The sequence below is a fragment of the Coturnix japonica genome, chromosome 5, assembly GCF_001577835.2.
Source record: "Coturnix japonica isolate 7356 chromosome 5, Coturnix japonica 2.1, whole genome shotgun sequence".
NCBI classification, from domain to species: domain Eukaryota; kingdom Metazoa; phylum Chordata; class Aves; order Galliformes; family Phasianidae; genus Coturnix; species Coturnix japonica.
The window spans coordinates 29,580,450-29,607,678 of NC_029520.1; the positions used below are offsets into that span (position 1 = coordinate 29,580,450).

At 33.6% G+C, this 27,229-nt stretch overlaps 2 long non-coding RNA genes across 3 annotated transcripts; one reads left to right on the forward strand and one right to left on the reverse strand.

The window, feature by feature from the left end:
• The first annotated feature begins 591 nt into the window (after positions 1-591).
• LOC107314999 lies at positions 592-27,229 on the forward strand. Of its 2 annotated transcripts, none has more exons than XR_001555712.2 (3): positions 592-685; positions 22,662-22,767; positions 24,789-27,229. It is a non-coding gene; the product is annotated as an uncharacterized LOC107314999 (long non-coding RNA). The 2 variants fall into 2 exon arrangements; XR_001555713.2 differs by lacking the exon at positions 592-685 and adding an exon at positions 14,298-14,959.
• Positions 16,218-24,936, reverse strand: LOC107315001. The gene is made up of 2 exons (XR_004307604.1): positions 24,829-24,936; positions 16,218-21,395 (listed from the first exon to the last, which is right to left on the reverse strand). It is a non-coding gene; the product is annotated as an uncharacterized LOC107315001 (long non-coding RNA).

Consider the following 27,229-nt stretch of genomic DNA (forward strand, 5'->3'; position numbering starts at 1 on the left):
TTACTGACATTTAGGAACACCATTTTAAAGCTGTGATCAAAGTGGGATGCAGGTAAATAAAAAGTGACATTATACATAACACAATATAGGAGGCTATAAAAAAATGCAAATTGTAGTGGCTCAACCATGCTCATATTTAAGGCCACTGAAAGTATCAGAATATCCCATGAAACAAATGCCTTCTTGGTTATAATGAGAAAGAATAGGAAGATGATTAATATTTAAATCTTTGGTCTGATCCTGAGTAGTGTTCACTGATCTTGAGAGTATTACTCTTCCTTTTGCTCTTATCAGGCAATATGTTAATAGAATATACTGGGGGGAAAGAAATCAACAAAAAACAGATGGCAACACTTACTACAGGGAAGACTTTTTCATATGAAGTAACTTACTCTTTAAATACTTCATAGTCCATGTGAAATGAAAGATAAAGTTTTGAGGAATTTTATTTGGGCTTTGTATAGGAAATGTCCAGTCATGACCTGAACCACTGATTGATCACCTGAAGCAAGCAGTGAGTCAGCCATGGGAGCACAGGTGAAGGCAATTCAGCTGTGTGATTGGAACAGGTGAAGCCTGGCTGCACCTCTCCTAGACCCCATTTAAGGGCTGACTGCCACTGGAGAAGGTTCTCTTTCTGGAGATCCCTCCCTTTGGAGTTTTCTACTGTGAGCCTAGGACATGGGTGAGCATTTCATTTTTTATTATCTCTTTCCACCACAATAATCTTTCTAACTATAAACCTGTAAAATACCATCCTAACCATGCCACTCTTCTAACTGTACATTTGTTAGTGTTAAAGGCTTTCATATTTAAGAATCTAAGCACAATTCAAAGTCCTTAGGACTCAGCTGGAATGCTACATGGAAAGCCTAACAGTTGTACTGAAAACTCAGGTGAGTGTGAAAGGAAATCCTTCGTTTAAATCTGATTGAGGATTTTTAGAGATTTTTATTGATGAAGATATCCAAATTCTTCCAAGGTGTATCTTGGAACTATTTATTTTTAGAGTTTTTTGAGAGGTTTTTTGTGTGTGTGTGTGTGTTTTTATTTACTTTTATTTTTTATTTACTTTTATTTTTTATTTACTTTTATTTTTTATTTACTTTTATTTTTTATTTACTTTTATTTTTTATTTACTTTTATTTTTTATTTATTTTTATTTTTTATTTATTTTTATTTTTTATTTATTTTTATTTCTAAATTGCTCTTTTTCATAGTAAGAATCAATTGCTCAATCATAATTTTTAAAATAATATATCATACAATACTTTTTCATTTTAAATATTGCGAGATTGGATTAGTATGGAGTTGAGGCTAGGGAATGCATGGAGTTATCTATTAGGTAGAGTAAGGCCTTGTTTATTTTATATGAACACTTACTAGTAACTAGATAATGTTGTTGTTGTCCCCTGTTATTGAAAGTGATTGCACAAAGCAGAGTGCTGTTATGAGAAACAAAGTATGAGAGTATTGGCAGATAGTTGACCCTGTTCTTTAGTCTAACTATAGATGCCCTCAGTTTCATATCCTCACGTGCAGGTAAACTGCGATTGCCAAATGAAACATCATCCTCTATGTACTCTGCCATCCTCAGTAAAGAGGCCTGGGTGGGAATAAGAATTTTTCTGTACAATGTCTGCCTTTAAAAGCAATCTTCATAGTGTTTCCTAATCGGATGTATGTGTATTATTCAGACAAATAGACTCCTCCAAGGAGGCTATAAAATATCCATTAATGTAGGTTTTCTTTAAGAACTGCTTAGATAAACATGTATGCAGATGATAAATTCTGACACACCTCAGTGACACCCTTGTGAGATGCAGTATTTTCTCCATTTTTAATGTATATTTATTGATTCCATTGATAGAGGCATCTGTTTTATGAAGTCATTATTTGTTCTTTTGCAACCCTGTTTAGCAGCTGCTTAAGGGCGTGAAGGATAAGAATGTAACTAATACACATTAATGTAGTAACATCTGGCTAGATCATAGCAATATCATTGGATCTCACTTCTAGAAAATTAGCATGCTATTTTTGAATGCTTTGACAGCAATGAGGATTGTTCAGTACATGGAAACTGATCTTGAAACTACAATATCTTTGTGCAGGTAGTGCCCATTATAAGGATTTTTCTTCCTGTTTAATTTTTATGTAAACAAATCTTCCCTATGGCTTAATTTTCCAGGTAAACTATTGTTTCTGAAAATCAAAACTTTTATGTATTAAAATGCTAACATACAGAAGAATTATGATGTTCTGTTTGCAAGTCAGTTTAGGCCCTTGCTGCTTTATAATGTCAGGGAACAAATTTTTCATTGAGATGGGAAAGTTTTCTGGCAAATAGCTCTGGGGCTTTTGCTGGGGAAAAAAACAAACAAGCAGATTGAGCACCTGCTAATGTTATTGATCACAACTTGAACACTTCATGTCAGATTGTTCTGGTTGCATAGAAAATGGTTCTGTAACTATGTGACTGAATGTATTAAAGATTTTTGTGTATGAAGCCATGATACTGAGAATGCATACTGCAGTAGTAAGAAAAACTTCTGGTAAAATGTTTTATTATGCTATAGTGGCTCACAATATTTTTTCCTGTCCTTTCTCTGTCTGAAAGTACTGCCTTTTGTATTTTCTGTGATCATTTTAGGACTCCTAGAAATTATTGCCATAGCTAAGAATTGCACTGATACTATAAGAACAGATAAAGTGAAGTGAAATGGCAATCTAGTGTTGCATAGCATTCTCCTTTGTGCAGTAGGAAAATAATGCAGTAAAAATGCTGCATCATACTTTTTGCCACTTACAGTAGCATAGACTGTAAAGCATCAGTTCATTGAATGTTTTCTGATATCTAGATCCTCTTAGTTTTAACATTATCAAGAAAGATTGACAGGGAAGTACAGCAGTTTGGACTATTTCCACTAGCTCCAAGCAGGTATGGATTTGTTATACCTGCCAGCTGACCCTCAATTCACATGTCAAACATTGTGTTTAAATTGTTGCAGAAGATTATGATGTTCATTTAACTTAGCTGCTTCTGGGTTATCCTCTCACTTACCACTGCTTTGTGGTCTTTACTGCTGTTGAGCATGTCAAGAAGATGTAGGAAAGAAGGATCAATATTGAAATAATAATACAAATAGATGGAAGAATTATATATGACTGGAAGAAAAGTGTTCTAAATATTTAGCTTGGTAAAGGGGCAGCACTGAAACCTCTGGGCAGAAGTTAGTATTTATTGAAAATGTCACAAGGGACTGAGTTCCCCCAGTTCATATGTTTGGGTAGTACTGTTTGGTTTCTGTAGCTGCACTGGCCTTGCCAGAAAATACTTTGTATTTTGTGTTAGAACAAACTAAGCATATAAATCCCAAAGCCACAGCAATAGGCTTCAGCATATCACATGTCAACTTACGGTGTTCTTGCTCCCTGCAACAGCTGTCTCTTGCAGTGGTTTCCCAGTTTCAACTCAGCTTGAAACTCAGCAGGAATTACAAGCCAGAAGTTACCAACACAACCAATAAATACATATTTGCTGCCACTTGGCACTGTATTCCAGCTGCTTTTCCCACCCTGTTTTTTGCTGTGAACCTAATAACTTTCTTTAAAAATTTAGTGGTGTGTTTGTATGCATAAATACCCCGGAGAACTCATTAAGTTCTGCACTATAAACTTAGTGTGACTTTATATGTAACTATATGTGTAAGGTTTCAGGCATCAGATAAATATTTTTATTTTCTTTCCACATCCCAGCTAAAGAAGTTCCATGAAAAGAACAGCTTTTGTTATTTTTTACTGTATGTGTCAAAGGTTAAACAGAAAGCTAGTCATTTAATGTTTAAGAAGTTGAAGAGTTAGAGACAGCACTAGGGAATATAGTTTGCTGTCCATTCAGTCTTCCTCAGGTAAACACCCTGATAATTAAGACAGATGGTGGGGTAGATGAATAAGTTTGGTCTTTATTATGAACAAACTGCAGTGAGAGAGAACACAAAATGGTTTAGGAATTCATAACTGATGAGGTTTGTAGTTAATATTATGAATATATTCACATTTACAAGCAGAGCCAATTACATATTACTTTTCCAATCTTAAACAGTGTAAGACAATATTCATTACTGGGGAAGGTGTAATGCATTTTTCTGTAGCTACTACCTGTAACAAATGTTTGCTTTGTCTGCTTGAGTTACCCAAAGATTTCTTTGTACTTTTATTTCTTACCTTCTTTTGCTCTCTAGCCCTCAGAAGACCAGAAGGGACTGCAGGAAAATATATATTTTAGACTTATACTAGAGAAAGAGAAAGGCAGGAAATTACTTTTTCCCCAGCTGACCAGCCAAAGTATCTCATGATAATTTTGTACTGATAAGGTATTTTTAAGACAGGAGGGAAAGAATGTTTTTTTTCACTTACTTGTTATGAGGTTACTGGTTCAGGAACTGTGTAGGATATTTTGGCTATTTGGGTACTGATTAGTGTTCAGTCCATACCTACCTCTCAACGCATCTTCCTTTCTAAAAAGATGAACATTATTGAATTTGTAAGGTTATCAGTGAGATGTAATTGAACAGTTTTGATAGAATACAATTGTACTTTATAGAATGATCTGCTTAAATTCTTCTCCACTCTCTTGAAAATGTCTTAAAAAAAAAAAAAACAAACCAAAAAAACCCACAACATTGGGTTGGAGGACTTTTTAAAAAAAAAAAAATACAATGCAAGAACTTGTGGTTTTATACATATATAAAGCAAGAATTAATACATGTATATATGGCTGAGTGTACAGGTATATATACTAATTCACTTGGAGAAAATTATCTTTGGGTATGTAACAAAAATAGTGCTTCCAGGTTTCAGAGTACTAGTTTTTGTAATGGAAATGTCAGAGACTTGTACTTAAATTTTCTCAGAAATGAAATAAATTTAAAACTATTGAAGTAAAATGTATTAGAAGTAAAGACAATTTTCCTTGGTAAGAAAATACAATTCCCTATGGAGTACTATAGCTTCATATGGTCAGATATTAATTTCTTACATTATTGATCTCTAATGCAGTGAAATTAAGACTTTTAGGTGTTCCTGTTTTCATAAAACATTGCATAAGTTTATTCCATAGTGGACAGATCCATAGTTCTCACGAACTATCAAGTGCTTCTGAGTAGTATTTTTAACTACTAATCATGTGGGAGCAACTTGCTCAAAATCAGAGTGTAATTTCAAAATGACTTAATTTTAGCTGCCACTCATCACCACACCCACTAATCTTGAAAACAATAGACATAGGAGAAACCAGAACAATCTAAACTCTCTTTGTATTTGATACTAATCTCTTGTTTATTTTAGAAGGCTCTCTGATGTAAAACTCACCATTACAATCCACTGAGAAAGTTTAGGAAAACATGAAAAAGAATAGCAATGCTTTTTTTGTGTGTGTGTGAGTTATGAGATAAAATGTTTTCTGCAGCCTTTAGCACAGTGAGAAGTTAATAGTTATTTATGAGGTTTTAATCTACAGAAAGCACAATAAAACAAATGTGCTGAGGAACTCATTTCTTCTTGATCAGTTTTCCTCAAAGAGGAAAAGAGTTTGTCACTCTTTGGAGTGTTCACTAATTGGAGTCTTTTCTTTTTCCTTTTTTTTTTTTTTTTTTTCCCCCTCCTTACTGGGGGAAGAAAAGGAAATACAATGTCACCTTCCAGTTCTTTGTTGCTCACCTACATTTTACCGACATAGATATTTTGGAAGAGTAAATTCAGCCCTTCTACCTGGAAAGCATGTTACCTAGATAAATATGACTGTTGTGTTTTTGATTGGTAGAATGGTTTTTAGTTTGTTTTTTGACTTGCTCTCTGTAAATAAGGCCAGAGGTTTCCTCAGGCAACTTCTGTAAAGGCTTGGAGTCCTGACAGCATACATAAGTATGCATAGTACCAAGCAGATTACTTGACTCTCACACTATATATATATATATGATAGGGTGTACTAAGTTACAGATGATACTCTTTTCAGTGTTGTACTTCCAGTGCTAATATAAGTCCTCTCTAACTTGCTAGGTAGTACAAATATGGTTAATTTCCACAACAGATTCTCTGGAATTTAATAGATTGTCTTAGAAGATGTAGAAAGTGCTGAAAAAGCTGGTGGACTTTAGTCACTGCATGGAACAGTTTCAGTCACTTACAGACTCTGACTACTGTAGAATGGCTTCTGCAGGAAGATTTCTAAGCGCTCTAGTCTCAGTTTGCTACCTTTGTTATATTTATTGGGCTTTATCCTTCTTTTACTAACATAAAAATGTTTTATAACCTCAAGGAATTGTTTTAAAGTTGCTTTGTTTTGCTTTTTGTAAGTTTTACTTCCTGAATCTCTTCTTAATCCCTTCCTAAATGTTGTTGGCAAGTATTAGCTAGTAAGATTAACTGTAATATGTAGGCTTTTTTTAGTATCTGCAAATAGCTGTGAGTAATCCTCATTTAGGCATGGATCTAATTCGCATGTACTTCTCAAGCTGATGAATAGCATTATGAAGAGAATGAGAGTATTTGAGAATTTATTTAAATAAAAGCTGAAAAATGAATATCATTATGTAACCTTCTTATTTTAATGCATAGTTTAACCTTTCTCTTGAAGGAATATAGTCAGTAGCCCACTGAAGTGACAAAACTCAGGCAATTGGAGAATATAACTAATATATGTATTTAGAGTTGTACCTATTAAAACAATATATATTTAGATAATGTAGAGGTAATCTATCTTCAATTTTTCAGCATAAGCAATAATCAGAGATAAAATTTTACACTGCAGTACCACTGTAGAAGTTTTAAACTTTCCACAGTAGAAATATATTAATAAAAATACATGATAAATAATTGAGGTCTTATAATAAATTGGTGCAGTGTAACTGTCTTATTCCTCCTTTAGGAGTTCAATAATTTAAGTTCTTAGAATGTTTTAGGTTGAAAGAGACCTTTAAGATCATCTAGTTCCAACCCTCTTCTATAGGCAGCTCTCTGATCATATTTATGGTCCTCTTCTGGACCTGCTCCAGCAACTCAGTGTCCCTGTGTTTGGGGCCCCAAAACTGGATGCAGATCTTCTGGTCTAATAAGATCAGATTAGGGGGGCAAAATACCCTCCCTCAGCCTCCTGGTCACACTCATCTTGATGCAACCCCAGATAAGGTTGACCTTCTGGGCTGTAAGCTCGCATTACTGGTTCATTTTGAGTCTTTCATAAACTTACATCTCCAAATCCTTTCCTCAAGCTATTTTCCACCCAACCTACTACTGTGCTTAGGATTGCCTAGACCCATACGCAGGGCTTTGCACTTGGATTAGAATAGAAATTCTGAATCTTGATTTCTTCTGTTACCAGAAAAATTTTTAATAACATGGTCACTCAAGTTCTTAAGCGTATCAGCAAGTACCTTTTACCAGATTCAGAGAATGTGTAATACTACAGGGGCATTTGAGACTGTGAAACAAATGCCAGACAGCAGAAAGTGAATGTCTGAGGCATCATCTTTGCTGACTTATGTTTTGTGTAGTCATTTACTGTTGTGCATGGTGTGTACAGATTGCTATCAAATGGGATTTTTCCACCAGTGATTCTGTGAACTAAGTATACAAAGTAAAAGCAGTAAAGAAGAAAGCAGGTTGCTAAGTGACCAGCTAGAATGTTTGCTTCAACATTGTTGAAGATGATTAAGAAGTTAAAAGGTACATGAGGGCTTTTTTTTTTTTTTTTGCTTTATTGTCCACATTTACTTCCACCCTAAATGTGAAGGGTTCAAGGCAAACATTTGAATTCCTGAAATGTATTAATTCAGCGAGACTCAGCTCTCTGAGTGGTACAAATCTGCACATGAATTAATTAGAACTACAGCTCAATAAAGAACACACTAGATTGTATGCATATATACTTTAAAATCAGTTTGCTCGTCAGAGGAGGCATTACTTTTGGAGCAGCCTGTTTTTTATTTTAACCCACAATGTCAGAGGAGGATGCTGTTGGTATGGCATTAGAGGCTAACCTTTCCACTAATACATTCTTACCATGTGACAGATGGCATCAGAGGGACAGTTTAACAAAAAAAAATACTGTGTCCGACAATGTAGTGCGTCTGGAACTTAATTTCCATGTGGAGAAAATGGTGCCCACTGATATTCACTGAATGTCAATTCATCAATGCTGAATATTAAGAGCAAACAGTGGATGGTGACCACAGTGTGACAGTAAATGTGTGCTGCAGTAACAGTGCTGTCATTGCATCTGTGAAAACAGTGGGCCACCTCTACTGGCGCAGATTTTTACAAGCATGGTATGCAGGCTTTCTTTCATTGCTGGTTTAAAAAATACCTAGCTAATGGTGATGACTATGTTGAAAACTAGTGTTTTATAGTTGAGAATTTTGTTAAATAATGTCATTGTTCGTCTGTATCTGTTGTGTTTTCTGTGGAAATAATTAGGAGGCATTACCTTCAGAGAAAGCTTTGTATTAAATTGAATTCTTTAGCTAAGTAAGAGTAAATTAGGAAATGTTTTTATCTAGAATAAAACAATTTTAGACAGAGCCATATTTAGCTCATATCGAGCAAATAATATAATATTAAAATAAAAAATATTCTTCTTTTCTCCCTTGATTTCTCTATCCTAATGTTTTAAGCACAAAAGGAAGAAAGGAGAATGTTCAAACAGCTCCATGTTCTAAAATAGACACCTCTCATACTCAGAACTGAGTACATTGGGAGGATATTGAATTTTCATAAACATCCATTCTTACAAGTCTGAACTATGAAAATAAGGCAGCTTGCTTTGTAGATATTGATTTTTATTAATAAAAGATATTACTGAACAGCCAAACTGCAGTACAGGAGAAAAGCAGCACATTCTGTTTCTGAATGACTGTTCATGATACTTGTGGATCTAATTGTAGATTTACATCAACTCTTTGTGCAGTATATAGAACAATTTTCAAAGCATTAATAGGAATCCAGATCAAGATACTAATTGGAGCAAAACAATCTATATGAATGGGATTTTCACAACAAAATTATCTTCAGTATGAGAAATTGTATTTAATATTGAATAGAATGGCTTTTTGTACAGTCTAGCAATGCTAGTAGTAATATTTTTGGTACAGTTCTGTTAAAAGAAATCTATTTCACTTTTATCTGTTAGGTGGTCAATTTATTTTGAGAATACGAGAATATTTAGCGCAACAAATGTATTTTTCAACCAATGATAATTTTGTTCAAGCTAGGATCTGATTTCTTGCGTGGTCCTGTGTGGAGACAGGAGTTGAACACAGCGATCCTTAGGGGTCTTATCCATCTGGGGATATTGTATGATTTTAAGTCACATTAAATGATTATATATATTTATATATTTACATTTAATTATATTCATATTTATATATATATATATTTTTTTTTCTCAAGGAGAACCAAAGATTAATATAATTCTTTAAAGTGTAAAGTGTTGTAGCGCTGTGAATATGGTATAATCAGTGTCAAGTTGCAGAATTCAGTCTCTGCTCTTATCAAAATACAATGGAACAGCTAAATTGCTACTTCTAATATCTTACAGAAATAACAGTTTAAATTACATGTTTATATGTTAATGCCTGGTCCTTATACTTAAAATGCTTACTATATGTGGAAAAAATACTTTGATCTAATATTAATATTTTTTATTCAATTACTACCTGTTTTCAAAGTAGACAAGATATATTTCTTGTCTTCTGAATAAGAAAATAGTTTAAGAACTCATTGTCTTTTTGGATTTTGTTAATTTTTTGGGACATTTTTGAGTTCAGACTATTATTCTTCCAAAGTACCAGAACTGAAAAACTAATCTGAGTGACTCCTAGAAACAGTAGAAGTTGATAAGTCTGATATGTAGAAAAAGCTCACAACTGTTATTTGTATAGTAGAAGCTTTGGAATGGTGCCTTCTGAGTTCCAGTTCTGCTTCTCTTACTCGGTCTCTTGTAAGTCTAAGCAATGTTTTTTACAGATATAATGCAGCCTCATCTTAGTCTAATTATAATACAATTCATCTTTTGTGACCAATTACCTACCAAAGTCTTGTAACATAAATCCTTAGAAATGAGACTCAGATTATATAAATGTAGCTCATGTCATTCTGGACTGGACATTCTTTGATTCTCTTTCCCTGAGAGTTTTACAATGTTATGTTTAAGGTTTTATTCCAGTCCTCTACATTACAGTGGATCTTTGCTGCATGGCAATTAGCCTTTTCAAAAGGAGTTTCACAGAAATTTTATTGTTATCCTCTGAGAAGTTCTGGTGTTAACCTAACAGTAGATGCCAGTGATGTGTCCCATAGCCCCTGTAATAAACTGATCTGTTAAATAAGTGCTGTGAGCTTTCATGGATATGGTTTTTTGTTTTTTGTTTTGTTTTTGTTTTTTTTTTTTAAATAAAATGTTAGTAATCTTTAAGTAAAAAGAATATTACAATACTGTTTTTAATCTCTATTAGTAGTAATTACAGTGGTTCAGTGCCTGCAACTATCACATACCGTGATTTTTTTAAAAAAAAAAAAATCAGGCTGCTTTAGGAAAGAATTCATAACTTTTAATGATAGCAAAGGTGGAAAATCAGCAAATCTATTTTTGGGCACAGGTTTGTAATTTTCATTTTGTTTTTGACATTTTGGCATCTGGATAGGGAGCTAGGAGATACAGATTCGTGGTTTTCTGTAGGTATGGTAAAGGGAGGACAGTTGGAGTAGATCTTGTAGGTCCTTTCCAACCTTGTGGTTCTATGATCCATATACATATAGCACCGCTGTTTTAACTTCATTGATGTAGAGTGTAAGGAAGATCGGGTGTAGTAGCATTAGCATCTGACAGAGGAAGACATTCGCACAGGCCAGCTACAGGAATCCAAAGGTTCCAAAAGCAGATTACCACGGTGGGTCCAGAGAACAATTTAACATTTTGCATGACTTAACTGTACCAAACATTGCTACAGTTATTACATCTAAATCTATTAAGTTCCATTTAAAACATTTCAGTAAGATGTAAGCAATTCCTGTTTTCTAATCTTCGTGTTTTCTTGCTTACAAAGCTGCCCTAGCAAGTTAGTTTACAAAGATCAATGCTAATGTTTCCTAGGTCAGTCTCGATCCAGTTTTGTCTTCACAGAAGAATACATTCAACAGCTCAAATGCCTCAGTTCTTAACCAAACGGTTCTTCTTGCCTGTTTTCAAATAGAATTTGAAGTAAGGACTATTGTGTGGATTGTGTATTTCTGTTCTCTGAAGCCAAAATAAACACCCTGCTTTCCACTTTTCTTTCTTTGAATATATTTATATATATGTTCTCTCTACATATATACAGAGTCAAATAAATGATTTATTTTTTTCATCTTCTAGCTAGGAAAGTACTAACTTTCAGTACTTTAAGCAAAATTGTTATATCTCTCTCTGATTTGAAAAAATGATTTTGAAGATCACAGACCAAAAAGCAGGCAGCAATATTCTGTAAACTTTCTCCTTTCATCTTGAGAAATTTTTCTAGAGTTGTTGAATGTACTTTAAAATCCTGCCCAAATTTCTTGCCATCAAAAATGGCAGTTATCTGAGACAAGTACCTTTGAGTTCATGCGGTTTTGTACAGATACGTATTTGACTGTCTCTTCAGTATATAAAAATGTTCTGCATATGGAAACTAATAAAAAAAAACCCCAAAACTGTATTATAGAATAATGGCTTATGGCATTCTATTAAAATTCTGGTGGTCTTTATTTTTAATGTCACATTTTTACCTTGATTATTAAGTTTATTCCTGCTATTGCACCTCTGTTTAAAAAGTATTTGTGTGCATTTCCTAAGAAGGGCATGTTCTTGTAAATGATACCTGAGAGCTGAAGAATGAATAGTTCAGTCATATGTATTAGGCTATAGATGCTACATTTAGGAACTGAGCTCTTATTTTTTAGCATTGTAATCAACATGCTTGTATAAGGAAGCTTATTCATCTGAAGGCTCTTTATTTCTTTCTAATTTAAAGATTTCTATGCAACTCCTGTTGGAGAGGGGTTACTAGGTGAGTAACTCGTAAGGTAACAGTCGCTTGCCATGATCAAAAATATAATTAGATATCATTGTCTTGTTTTTCTTGCTTTTCAGACCTTGTAAAAATGCTGGCTTAACCTAAAGTATGTAAATTATAACATTTGAAGTACACTGTGGTATCTATGTACACTAAATAAAAATTTCACAGCACTTTGCTTGAACGTGGCCTTAACCAGCAGTTAGATTAATGTCAGAAAGTCTAATGACCTGTTCAGGACAGATTTTTGTTTTCTGCTCATGAAGGAAAATTTCAGGTGAATATAAAGAATTCAAAAAATGCTGGAATTTATTTTAGGAGACAGTCGTAAAGGGCTACCAGTATAAAAGCAGACCATTTAAATGGTCAATCAATGGTCAAGCAATCATTTAAATCTGACATGTGCAAGTTATGCCAAGCAATCATTTGAATTTGACATGTGGAAGTCTATCTGAAGCAAAGACTCATTATACAGAGATATTGTGGAAGAGCATCTATGAGTCTTTATTTGTTTCACATTTTAGATATTTAGGTGCTTCTGGCATTGAATTTCTTCTGATATTTGCATCTATATTTTAATTTCATTCTTAAATGTGTATTAATTTTTTAAAATGTATGGCATGAACGTGAATTTGCTGTACATCACTAAGAAGATCAAATAGCACAAAAGAAATACAACAAAGTGATTTAGCGTGGATCATGTCTGAGAAATAGTAGCTTCCTTGGATAAAGTCCATATAGTTGTGTTCTAAAGACTGAAACCACTATTCCAGTGAAGTTTATTGTTAGTAATGGACCATTACAAAATGTAGTAAGAGAACAAATTTATTTTTGAAGTTGACTTTTTGTGCTTATAGCATGTGAGGGGTAACATTCTGACAGCTCAAACTTACTCAGGCTTAATGACTGATCTAAATTGGAGCTTGGAGATAAAAGGATTTCTTTAGTGATGCCTCAGTTGTCATTGATTGCTATGAGCAATTTTAAAGCTATTCAAGATGAGAACTGCCAGCTTGGTTCTGAAGGAGGTGAAAATGGTACATAAGATTAGAAACTGGAGCAAATGCTAATGGAAAAATGTTTCTATTGCTTGCATGAGGGTGATAATCACAACTACATATAGTATTATACATTTTCATGAAAAGAAATAGTGAATCTGCGGGATATAATGTAAACTGTAACCATGACAGGAAAGACAGAAACAACAGCGTAAGCACATTACAGTTAGCAACAGCAGCAAGATGGATGAAAATAAAATGTTCTAGGCTGAAGTCAATAAGCAGGTTCAGATCAGAAGATCATCTTCTGTGTTGAACTCAGACGGTGTTTCTCTGACAAAATTGTCCATTGATAAGTGAAAAATGTGCTACACTGTGCATGGACTACTATGATTAGGAAAGCAAGTATTTAAGCTGTGATAGTGATAGGGCCAGATAAAATCATACACCTTACTAATCATAGAGTGGATGTTCAGCTTTTCCAGTAATGTGTCAAATAAAGCTTGTGTTTGGGAGAGGGAGGAATGCAACCATTCTGTTATTTCAGATATTTTAGGAGCAGTGGTGTCTGATCAGTATTGCTGAGACTTGTGAAAAGTCTTTGCATCCAGAAAGATGTCTCTTGAACTGTGTATTCAGAGCCAAGAGGCATACAAATGCATAGGGGTTTCACACAGTTAGGAACATCTTTCAGTAATTTTTGGGTCTGATTGAAGCTTTCTGTCTCTTTCAGATAGAAAGCTTGATCTTCAGAGCTGCTTTAAAATTGTCCTTTGGACAATTTGCATTTTTTTTTTGTGCTAATGTAAATGGACTGCTTACTTAACACTGGCATAGTTAGGGACTACAAACAAAATCTTATTGCAGAAAATTGCTGGCTGATTAGGACTTCTAATTTAGAATAAAGAAAGGGCCGAGGTAGCATGGGATGATTTTGTTAACTGTTGTTAGATAAGGAATCAAATGTGGAAATAAAGGCTTTAACTTTGTCAGGCTTGAAAGATACTATGCCACAATTTTAACCTTATTGACTAGACAATGTTTGCTGTAGTAATTCTTTTTTGCATTCTTTTGATTAATTCAAGAAATTAATGCTCTCTTAAGTCTACTGTCTACTACTATAAACACAACTTGGCAGATAATACAGGTTTTTTGTTTGTTTAAAGTGAATTGGTGTATTTCTAATTTTTGGAAAAAAGGGTTCTGTGTTTACTGTACTTTTTCTAAGCCAGCACTTCGCTAGTTGTCTGTAACCTCTTTCTTTATAAAGATTTGTGCAGTCATTATTTACCTTGTAGAGTCCTCAGTGTTAAATATTTAATTTAAATGTATCCCATCAACTTTCTAAATATCCATGAAACAATACGCTCACGTTTCTCCTATTTATCCCACCTATGTCCATGCTATTTATTAACAATTGTTGTTTCAATTTTAACTGCAGTAATTGAGAATAAAATTTCAGTAGATCAGGATATATCTTTCCCTTTTGTTCACTTTTATATTTTCTCTCTGATTTTTCTGCTAGGCATAGTTTTACATATTGTGCTTCAAGAGATGTATCTATTTCCACAACATCACATGCTAGGTAGGGAAGCATGGCTTTCATGTAATGGGTTATTCCCCAGTAACTTATTTTGAGGGGCTTTCTAAAGATGTCTCCACTATTTAAGACCAGCTGCTTTAGACCTCTGAAGTGATCGGTGGTGAGTTCCCAACTGCTTTTAGTTATATTACCTACCAAAATCATAGACGCTTTTCTTTTTAAGAGTTGGGCTGCAGTCATTCTATATCATTCAGGATAGTAACATTTGCTTAAATTTTAGGCAGCAGCTGAATTGGGCCCTCTGGATTACACATCTACACATAAGCAGTGGGGTAAGAAAAGCATCTTTAAATCTTTGTTAAAAAGACTTCCTTTCTCTGTGTACTAACCAGTGAAAGTAACCACCTTGGGCTGTCACCTGGAAAGCTGAAGCCATGTGAAGGCATTAAGAGTTAATGGAATTTAGCTTGTACCACATACCATATATTAAGAAGTAATACCTTTAAGCCTTTTTTATTTTTCCACAAGCCATAACTTTCTCATTGCTCTAAAACTCAAATTTTAATCAGTACAAATATTTTTGTAGTAGATCAGTACAAATATTTGTAGTGATGATAAAGTCACTCTCTTCTTTAGAAATTTGGTATGTTTTCCCTATTCAATTGGTCTGCTCAAATGTTAAAATGCATCATATTGTTCCCCTTTCCATCCTAAGCCAAGGTATTTGCTATTTGAAGAAGAAAATACCTTTAAGTGAACTAATTTCTCTTTATTACTATAGTTAGTAATGTGAATTTTTTAACAATAAATAGAAAGCAGGGTCTGGAATGCCAGAGTAGGAAAATAAGTAATTTCTGCTGAGGTTGCCTTATGTTCCATATCCAGTCAGATCTTCTACAGCAGGTCTATTTTATTCTTTGAAGTTTATGAATAGTTTTTGACATTGATCTTCTGCAATCAGAGGAAAGTCAGGGGGGGAAAAAAAACAACATGCATCCAAGAAAATAATTTATAATTGTTTTTTCAAAAGTATGATCAATATTAAACAATCAAATAACATTAAATAAAAATCTGATTGTTAATTCAGATTAATTATTCTGATAACCCATGAGGTTTTTTTTTCTTCACTTTATTTTTAGGATGAATACAGATTCAGAAAATACACAAAAAATTTGTATGACCAGTTAAAACATGAAAAAATCACAAAGCTTTAAATTTGACAATATTTTACATGTACACTCTTCACAAAATACAACATAACAAAGTTTTATACAAATCTTCTCCTTAGGGATAAAGAACTCAAATAACAATAAGACATTCCTAACGTAAAATGAAGAATAACAATTGTGTTCATGAAATAGAGCAAATTCAACTGAAAAAGTATTGGAAATAATGATGTGTTGTTAACATATCATGAGGCTAGTAATATTTTTGGCTGAATTTAACTTCAGTGTTTCTCATTTATTTTTCATTAAGTGACACTAGAAAGTGTATGTCAAATGAGAAGCAACTCATATAACTTGAAAAGGGAATGATTCTTCCTGTATAATTACCTACCAAGTGTCTTCTCAGTATTCTCTTGGCTGGTCACTTTTTTTTTTTTTTTTTAAATAAAAATTTCTAAGGGATAAATTGAGGTTAGCAGTTTTGGAGATGTGTAACATCACTTCACATGTGATCCTAGGCTTGAGAAACCTGTATAACTATACTTTTCTGACAGCACAGATAAATTGCCTATATACCAGATATAGGGATTTACATGTCTGATATCACTGAAATCTATAAATTACCTGGAGATTGTAAAACTCTCCTTTGTGGTTCTCTCTTCCTTATAAGATGAGGGTTATACCTGAGGGCTACTGTACTTATGAAATATAAGACAGACTTCTGAAAATTTCAAGTGACAATGAATACATATTTTCAGGGTTCTGAAGGCTCAAAGAAGAGTATATAAAGTATGACAAACATTTCTGAGCATTTCCAGATGTTCCAGCAGTTTTTCATTGTTTTCATTGAGGAAAAATTTTGTATCTTAAAAACATTCTCATAGCTGGACTTTATTTAAATGTGATGTCACCCTAAGATCTTTTTGAGTATGTGTGAGTACGTTTAGAGTGTTTTACAATATCTTAATTTAATGAACATCTCAACATTTGAATTTCCCTACCTCTGCATTTTCTATGAGTCAAATTTTGTAATTTTTTAAAATTTCAATATATGCATAAGACACTGATCATCTGTGTAAAAGGATTGTTCATTTTAATCACATTCTGAAAAAAGAAAATAAACAGAAAATCGCGTCAACAACAATGATGACAAATTTCTAAAAGAAATGAAGCTAAACACCATTTTAAAAAAAAAACAACTTTCTGCTTCCATTATGTAGTCTGCATTATATTGTCTTGCACCGGATAGTCATACACAAGTTTTATTATGAGATCCTGAATAACTACTATACTTGCCCCACAAACTTGGTGAAAAAAGTAGACTGGATGTATCCTTTGCATGTGCTAGCTGGTAAAATGCTACTGAATCAAGAAGCAGTTGCTGTGCTGTGAAAAATAACAGCCTACCTGCTGCAGTGGAGGAAGAAAGAGAAGAGCGGAACCTCTGAAGGTGTTGTGGGGTGCAGTGTTTCCAAAAAATTGTAGCTTATTTTTTCTATTGTCCAGCTTTCTTATTAGATTTTTAAAGATTGTTTCCTTGGGCTCCTTATGTAGTCAGTGGAGGAGTATACAATCCTTCAGAGGGCAGTTCAGAGCGTCCCAGTCAGAACTAAATTATCTCACTAAGTCAGATGCTCTGAGTATCCTGCTGAGTAGCAATCCTCCTGCCAGCAGTGAAACAGCGATGTATTTTGTTGATCTTTGTCCAGACCTGATTGTGTGCTTATAACAACCATGTCTAGGTATTGTTCTAGTTCTCTTTTTTGTCAAGAAAACTATCATATGTCATTGTCTAACTTAGAAAAAGAAAAGATGACTGAAGTAATATTTCAAGGCCCAATCTATCAGACTGCTCCTGTCTTTCCATGTTTCCTGCACTTTTCTGTTGTCTCCTGATTCCTTCATTGCTCAACTTTGCATTTCTAGTTCATGTTCTGTTCCTCGCCACTTTGACTAATCGTTTGTTAGTTTATAGGTGCAAACAGTTTTGTCTTGTGGGTGGAGAAAATGAAATAAGGAGCTTGTGCCTGTGTTGTTTTTTTGGTTTTTTTTTTTTTTTTAAACCCTATATTGTTAAAAAGCAGTACACAAAACCTTACAGAGTTCCTTTAGGCATGCATAAGAAACCTATAACAATGTCTGTAACTACTTTTTTCTGTGTTGTAACTTATATTACACACATCCAGTGTACCATGTGAAATATACAAACCCAATAACAGTCATCCTGGTAAGATGAGAAGCAAGTTCACCTTGAATTTCCACATAAAAACTCTGAGTGATAAATATTGGTACTGTCCCATTGTAAGGCTTTCTGTGAACTCTCATTTTCTGTCATATAAATAAAGGCACACATCAGGCCTTGCCATGAAGTTTTCAAAAATTTTCCATACATATTAATTCAAGTTTTAGATGTGTGAAGGATTTATTTTCTCAGGTAGGTGGAATAAGCACTTTTAAGCACTTTTTTTTTTTTTTTTTTTTTGTTATTTCATGAGGATTTTCAAGGTTATAGGAATGCTCTCATTTTAGGTTTCCGCTGAGACAAAACAGATGACTGATAAGCTGCAGTTTTCAAAGTGAAAGGAAATTCTCTTTAAAATATTACTTTTAAAGTATGGTGGTTGGATTGGATGTTATTCTTAAACTGGCTATTAATTTGGTATGCAGTTCCTGGAGGGGGTATGGGCAGGATAGGGTCATTATAGAAAAAAATGTCTTTTTTTTTTTTTTTTTTATAACTCCTTTATAGGGAAACAAGAATCTTACGAGTCTCATCAAGATGACTCTTATCTGAGCTCCCATCTGTATTTTTCAACTAGAGGATAAAAAGCACTTCTAAGGGTCTTTACAGTACCCAAGTCTAAGTTGTGTAGAGGCCTACTAGTCCTCTAGTATAGACTGTGAAGATTGAAAGCTATCAGTGTACTTTTTGTGTTTCAGTTTGTTGCTGATTTGTGCTCTCCTGAGAGTTTTCGCTGTTTTTCCAGAGGGATAGTTTTATAATTTTTAGTGGGTGCTGAAGAGGACTAGCTTTTAAAAATATGAAAATTAATCAGATGAAAATACTGTTCATCTTAGAGGACTACACTGTCCTTGTGGAAAGATTTCCATTGAAATTTATCAAAATAATGGTTACAAGAATGTACTGCTGCAAAGAATAATCAAAGTTGGGAAAAAGGAAGTTTAAAAGAAAAAAAGTAAATAACTGCATCATCAAAAAGATAAGGAATTTTAAAAGAAATGACTAAAAATGTCATCTCATCTTTTCACAGAATATTTTATAAGAGAAATGTAGTGTATCTCAAACCATTAAAAGCAAAGAATTTCTGCATAGGAACTGCTACCAATTAGATATTGTTAAAGGTAAAGTCAACATTTCAGCTTTATCTTCTTACAAATTAAAACAAATCAAAAAATAAAGCAGCTCTCTTTATATTACCTGAATGTATCAACAATATGGGATCTATCAGGATAGCAATATTTTGTGCTGCTATTCCAGAATGATTCCTGAAACAGTACAGGAATGAACCTGGAGACACATATCAGCAAGGAATTTCTAATCCATGATGTATATACCATAAGTGTTTTTATGCATTTGGGAGATACTGGGCTTGCAGATATTAGCCTTGGTATCCTGGAATCCATGCAGCATGATTTAAATTTGATGCATTCATGGGCAACCACATCCCCAGAAGCCTTTGCCAGACTAAAGTCCAAAAGCAGTTCTTGAATACACAAGTAACTTTCTAAATATCAAGGAAAATATTTGTCTGATTAAGCATATGTTAAAAACTTTTGCTATAATAAGAATGGTATAATTTCTTGGTTTCTATCAGTAATTTAATTAAAGGTCTAGAAAAGGTAGAAAGCCATAAAAGATGCCTGCCAGTTATTTTTTCATTGCTCACAAATTTTATCTAATTTGGTGGTCTCATATAGGCTGTCTTCTCACTTTTAACTCTCTATCACAGTGTATTAGAAGAAGACTTTGAAGGAAAAATTCCATGTGTTCTGCAAGATGTCTAAAAGTTAAAAGTGATACGTTTAAAAAGTAATTTTCCTTCTTTCAGTTTGTTCTTGTAGAAGTTTAATAAGAAAGGTTTGTAAGAGAAGAAAAAAAAGAGCCTGTATCATTTGGGAATTGTTCACTTATACAATTGAGATATATTTCAGACAGTATATAAAACATATGCATACCCAAAGGAAGAAAGAGTTACAGAAGGCACTGAATGAATACGCCTCCAACCCAGGGAAAAAAAAAAACAAACCATATTCAAACACAACTGATATTAATAATTAGTACAGATAGATGGTGGTAATTTATGAATGGGGAAGATGGTAAAAAAAAAATACAGATGGTGACAAAGGTTAGGGTCTTTACAGGTCATAGAACACAAGCAACAACCTCATTTGCTATACCTTACTGGAAGTGTAGCCATCAGCACTGATGAGTAGCAGAAAAAAAATTAAGTCGTTATAAACGGCCAAAGAAACTTCCCAAAAGAACAAATAATGACCATTATGAATTTCTTTTGTCAATCTGAAACAGCTGTTGGAAATTGTAGCCATTAAAAACATAAGGCTTAAATTCCTCATTTGCCTAAGCATTCAGGGAATGAGAAACTTTCACAATTGAAATGTCAACTAATGATGCCCTACTCTATAGTCTGTGACTAAGTTTAAACAGAGGGTCTGCATGTTTCTGTATTTTACAGTTTTCTAATCTGTGCTGATAAAAATGCTACAACTGACAATGTAAATAGAATTTAAATATATATTTTTTTAATTATCCCTTTAAATTCTGAGTTACAAGTTCATAATAAAACAGAATATAATTCCTAGTTTTGTCATACCATTGCAAAAAGCAATTCTTCCCATTCATAGTTCCCTCTCAGAATAAACGTGTAAGAAATATTTTAAATATCTTATTTGAACTCTCCCTGAGTTTTATGTTAGTTACACTATTCAAAGCTTTTTTCTGATACAAGCCAAATTGATCTGTTGTCTTAATGTCAGGTTTTTCACATATAAGGTACATACTACAGTGTAAGAGAGCTGTGCATCCTGCCTCTCTCTCTTGGTTACAGGGTTGTGTTTTAGAGTACAGTGTAAAAGCTGGATGGTCATGCTGTGCTGCTCTGGGAATTCCATGCAACAGAATGAAGCCATGCATAATGGAGGTGAAAAGATGTGGTTCACAGAGGGGGCATATGTGAGGGCACACTGAGAACCTGGTACTTGCAGGGAATCCTTAGCTAAAAGGTAGTATTTTCAAGGTGTGCTGGGGGTACCGCTAAGCTTTGTATAATCTGAATGGTCAGAAGATTTTGTTTTAAGGGCGCTTCTGAGAATGCTGTAATTGGGCAGAGTAGAGGCAGTCATTAGATCTGTGCATAATAACCAGCAGCATTACGTCATGCTGACTTACTATTCACAGCCTGATCAAAAGGCCTAGTGACAGATGAGGGGACAAACCTGTGACTGTCCTCCACGTTATTTAATATACCAGCTTGCTATTTTGGTCTTCTGTTGTGTCCAGACAGCATTCATCACTTCATTCTTTTACATGCTTTCTGACCATGAAATAGAAAACATGATGTACCTACGGAAGGAAAAATAATAATAATAATAATAATAAAAAAAATGTTCTTGAGAATTACATTCTGGCTCACTGAAATACTTTTCAGTGTTTTTCTTTTCTAGGAAAAGGTTGTTGCCACTGAACGTTTTTTGCTTTGTTTTATTTGTCAGCTGTTCCTTTGTCACACATTCTTAGCCATTTCTTGCTATGTATACATACAGCACAATTTTTATGTCCATATGTAGATTGGTGAAAAAAACACATTGTCATTAGTAATTTCTATTTATCTAGAAAAGCTAATCTTTAAATCCCTTTTTGAGGACTGGTCTATAAGCTACTGCATGAAGGAAACCTTTAGTGATTCCACTTTATTCTCATTATTTCTTTGGTGCTATTCAAAGACTCAATGAAAAGCCCCTCTTGCAGTTCTGCAGTTAAAACAACAAAGCACTGCCTATGTTTCTTTTTTAACACAGCTCTAAGGATTTATTCTTTGCTCCCTTTTTTCTTTCTTTTTCTCAAGTTTGCTTGTCCTTTTTCCCCTTAAAATCTCCTTATCTAAAGCTGAATTAGTTTTTGCAGCTGGCTGGCAAACTGCCATTATTTTCTGCTCTGACACTTATTTGTCAATTTTCAGTTGCCTTCCAACTTCTTTTCTTAGTTTCAATTTCTTTTCCCTCATTCAGTTTCCCTGGTTCAAGTTTTAGTTGTTTTAATAGAAAAAGAGAGAAAATCCATCCTGGAAGTGGGGAAAAAAAAAAAAAATCTATTTTTTCACTGCGATCAAGAAAAATAGTACGAGGTTTACCTACTGAAGGTTTTGAAATAACACACTTTGCTCTCAATAGATACTTAGAATATAATCCTAATTTCTGGAAGGTAGCAGGTAAATCTACTATGGCATTTATGATTGGTCCTAACAGAAGTTTGTAAATCTGTTTTTGTTTTAATTATTAGTCTTTTCAGAGACTGTTTTGCTTTATTTAGTTGCACTGAGTATGTTGTAGTTTAAAAACACTAGCAGTTAAGGAATTTTATTTTTATTAACTTCCCTGCAGATGAATTTCTGTTGCAATAGAACAAGATAGAAGTTACCAGTTGTTTTGTTTTTTTTTCATACTATTTTAGAATCCTACTTCTAAATCTTTTAGAAGAATTTGTCAATCTTTATTTAATGTTAAATAATGTCATTTAATACATTTTAATAAGATCTATAAAATGTGATAGTATTGATTTGGTGCTGTTTTATTCTTTGAAATTTAACAGAACTTGCTCTCTTATGTGCAGTTTATTACAGATATTACATAGAAGTTGCACCAGAAGAGAGAGAGGTCCAACCAAGACTTTGAATATCAGTACATTAGCTTCAGCCAGGATTCTGCCCTTTCAAAGAGTAAGTAAAATTAACAATAAGTATCCAAATATCACATCTTTATTTTCTGTTCTATTGTGTTTATTTTTTCATACCTTAAGCATAAGAAAAGGATAGCATAAGACTTGAACATCAGACTGAGCCCTTTCTTTCTGCCGTGATTGCTATCGTGACTACTATTAATTGTGATACAAATTATAAATTATTAATTACTATTACATGGACACTATACCTTCACCACTTTTTTTTATGCATGTAGTTGGGATTTTTTTCTGTTCTCATAGCCACAGTTTAGTGGAGTGGGTTAGGGAGCTGCATGCATTGCCATGTCTTGGCAGTTTGAATAGAGAGAAGAAAGGCCATTTTTTTTTTTTTTTTTAAGAGGAGGAAAACAGAGTTAAAGCTTTCAGTACCTTTTATAATATGTAAAGTCCTAGAAACTGGCTGTACTGTGAAGTGGTGAATACTGGAAGCAGCTGGCCAGTAAGTAGAAATGTTAAGTAATGCTAAAGATTTGAGATTTGAGCTACTGCAGGCCAATTCGCAGCAGACTTGGGAAGTGGAACAGCCATTAAGAAATACATATATATACATTATGCATTGTCTCAAATACACAGAAATAAGTACTTGATGAAAGAAAAGGGATTTAATTAGGCTGTAACTTTTAGCAATATCTTCATTTTACTTTATTTTAACTTAATTATACTTAGATCAGAATATTAGGAAAACCCATTTTGATTTGTCTGTATATAATTAATAGGTATATTATTTCATAGTTCATGAATTTTTCTAGGCCCAAAAAAGCAATATTTTAATTAAATATTTTATATATTTTAAGGTTTCAATCAACCCACATGTACAGTATCCCAAAGAGCTGACTAAGGTGTGGAATAAAAGAACAGCACCATTATATCAAAAGCTATGTAACAACATTTTACTCTGGGGAAATTGGGGATTGGTAGGTTTCATAGGTACCTTAACCACAGTATAGAATTACCAGCTTGCCTTTCTTTGTGAGACCTTTATCTGTGTGTTTGTTTGTTTTTAATTTTGATTGAGTATGGGCATGGTGATCAGAAGTCTTTACATCAATACATAACACTTGGAATTAACTCACTATATGAAGTGAAGGGTATTTTATTTATTATTCAAACGCTATAGCTCATAAAATTCACAGCTATGAGCTAGAAGCATGTTTTATTTTGTCAGAAAAAGATCAATCAGCAGTTTTGTTTTATTTTTTCCCCATCAGCTTTTGGGATTTCTTTCTTGCTACAATAAAAACCTTTTTTCTATACATATTTTGCATTTTGAGTCTGTTTGCTGGATCCCCATAGGGGATGAACAAGCAAAAGGTTATGCATAAATTGTATGCAAAATACAATTTGAAAGGGGAAGTTATTTTAACGTGTTCAAATTTGTTACATAATAAACCTCATATCCACTTTGAATGTAGAATGGGAAGGAGAAGACTATGAAAGTTATTGAAAAGTGTCTAACTTTATCAGAACATTGCATACAGTTTAATAATCAGATGATTAGCAGACTCTTGATAACTAAGGGATGGATTACTAGTATGGGAACCTAAATGAAGATATTGAAATAGGCAGAATCAGAAGAATTTGATTTAATACAGCCAGAGAAAAAGGAACATGGTTCAGATTTAAAAATGCAGTTTATATGTATAGGATTGCAGAATCTAACTAAGGAAAAAAGTGACTAAAGTAGATTTAAGTATTGTCATAAATTATAATCTCAACCTGAGCTTTCTGTACTGCTGTGAAAAGAGAACTAACGCAAGTTTTGAATTAGTATTAAAGGGGAGTGGAGATGAGAAATGTTGGAGAGAATAAACAATAACATAAAAACACAATGGAAAATCTTGCATTATGTTAAAAATATAAATAAATTTATTTGGTATACTGAAGGGAAGTAGAAATATATTTGACAGCACATATGTATGATCTTACTATCAGAAATGGAGCATAATCTAATTACTGCAGTTACAGATTTTAGATTTCTTTTTTTTTCCTCTGCTGTAGTAGAGAAATTGATAATGGATACGGAAAGTACCACACATACCATTGGAAAGAAATGAAACTCATCTCAGTTCGCAAAATTTCTTCTCGCTGGGGTTTTCACTTTCCATGTGATCATGGATACAGATCACCCAGGTATGGATGAAGCTATTGGCAGCCTGATCCAGTGGCTGGAAAACCTGCCCCCCCAGGGCAGGGGGAATGGAACTAATCTTTAAGGTTCTCTCCATGATTTTGTTTTCATGCTTCCATGATTGTACGATGCAACCTATACTTGCAAGATGCAGAGGAGATGACAGTAACATCAAATGTGAAGGAGAAAGCAGACTGAAGACTACAATTTGACTTGATGACTTTACACTAGCAGTCTATGATTTCTTATCAGGCTGTCATTCAGTAACACTTTTGAATGAAAAACTCGCATTTTAAATACCCTAGGAAGTTGTCTACAATTCAGTCAATTATAAACTAAAACCTTTATTTTGCTGTGTTTCTGCTGCTTCCATCCCAATTCCAGTAGTAACTGCAGTATTTTCCCAGTATGTAGGCAACAGTTTTATCGTATTACTGATAAATATGAATTATTTATCCCTTACCAAAATTCATTTTACTGAAACAATCCATAGAATTGATTAAAAAACAAAAACAAAAAAACCCCAACAAAACAAAAACAAACAACACCATGAGCTAGGCTGGAGGTATTCTCTTTTAGTGAAAATGAGTTGCTTTCACACAGGCACAAGAAAAACCCAACGCAGTAAGGATTACCAGGAGAACAAGCAGTGGCTTCTGCAGGTAGACAAGCAATGTGACCACTGACTGGAAAGAAGGCAGCTTTGCAGTATTACCATTGCTCTGGAAATATTCTTTTATCCAGTCGCCCCTTCATGCATGATATGCAGACAAGCTTTGTAACAAAGTCTGGAAGTCCAGCTTTCCCTTTTGAATTTGACATTAGTATGCTTTATTCAACGAGTGAATTGTCTGCATATTTATGAAGCAAGTACTCACTTCTATGTCAAATACAAAGCCTGATCCTTTTGCTTAGTGTGAGCCAAGCACAGCTGTTGCATTTGGGGACCATACACATAAGAATGTCCAGTTACCTTTTCCTTGCAGGGCTTTGGCTTTTCTTAAATGGAGTGAATCATTTCCAAAGCAAAAACTGAAGTACTATATGAACTTCTAACAGGTATATAATTCTCTATATGCATTAGCAATTTTGCAGAATTTTTTGTTTGTAAGCACAATTCAAATGCCGAAGTTCACATTCTTAAAGTTTACTCATTACATACTAGATTAGAAAATCTTACAGATCCTGCCACTCTACACCGCAATTCCTTATTTGTACAGCTGATGTTGTTTGTATGTTAAACATATACTGTGTGTTATAACATGTTAATATATTAACAAAGGGAACCAAATAGATGCATTGTATGGACACATAATTTTTTAATAGAATCTGACTGGCTCAAAAGCCACCATGTTACTAAAATCATCAATAATGAAGATTCTACATTACTTTAGATCCTATAATTTTTAACATCTAAAGTTAATGAGACAAAAAGCTATAGGAAAATGGTAATTACCATGTAGAAGTGACACAAATAAAGTAATCTGGTTGAAATAAACACTGCTCATGGCCTCTCAAGAATAAAATCTTTTTTTCTGGTGTGGAAAGGCCAAATTAGATAAACATTCATTTCAATTTGAAAGGCAGAAGATTCTTCTCTACCATTTAGTACTTACCTGTAGAAGTATGTAATTTGATGTTGAGAGTAAAGATGCTTACTTAACAGTATTAGTTTGACAGTATTTATGTGTTGTTGTGGTTTTTCTGAAACAGATATAACAAATTATCATTAGTGTATCATAAGTACTCTTCTGTTAGAAGAGCTGCATTTTCAAATAAATACAGACCCACCCTAACTATGAGAAGTCATTCTGAACATCTTTTATGGCATAATAGCACTGTTGAGTTTGGACACCTGCCATTTAAGAGTATATACTTACCATTTGATGAAAGCCTTCCTAACTGAGAAGCTTTTTACCACTAGAGGGCTCAACATTGCTGCATGATTTTGTGTATGAATACATGGATAAGAATACATATATAAGCATGTAAAATGTACATCATTATTGAGAATGTGCTTTATTTTTGTTCACATATATACAAAAATGCATTAATGTGCATAGATGTACATGCTTGTTTTATAATAGGTCACTTTGCTTTTATTATAAAGGCTTTGTGAATTAAGATGAAATTCCAAACATTTTAAAGAGAACTTAGTATAATCACTATACAAAGGAGAGATGTTTAATTTCATAAAATAATTACAATCTTCAGCTTTGTTTTCAAATGTCAGGATTCACAAAGAATATTATTTCACTAAACTGAATGCTGAAAACAATCATAATAAAACATAATTCAAATTTCAATTCAA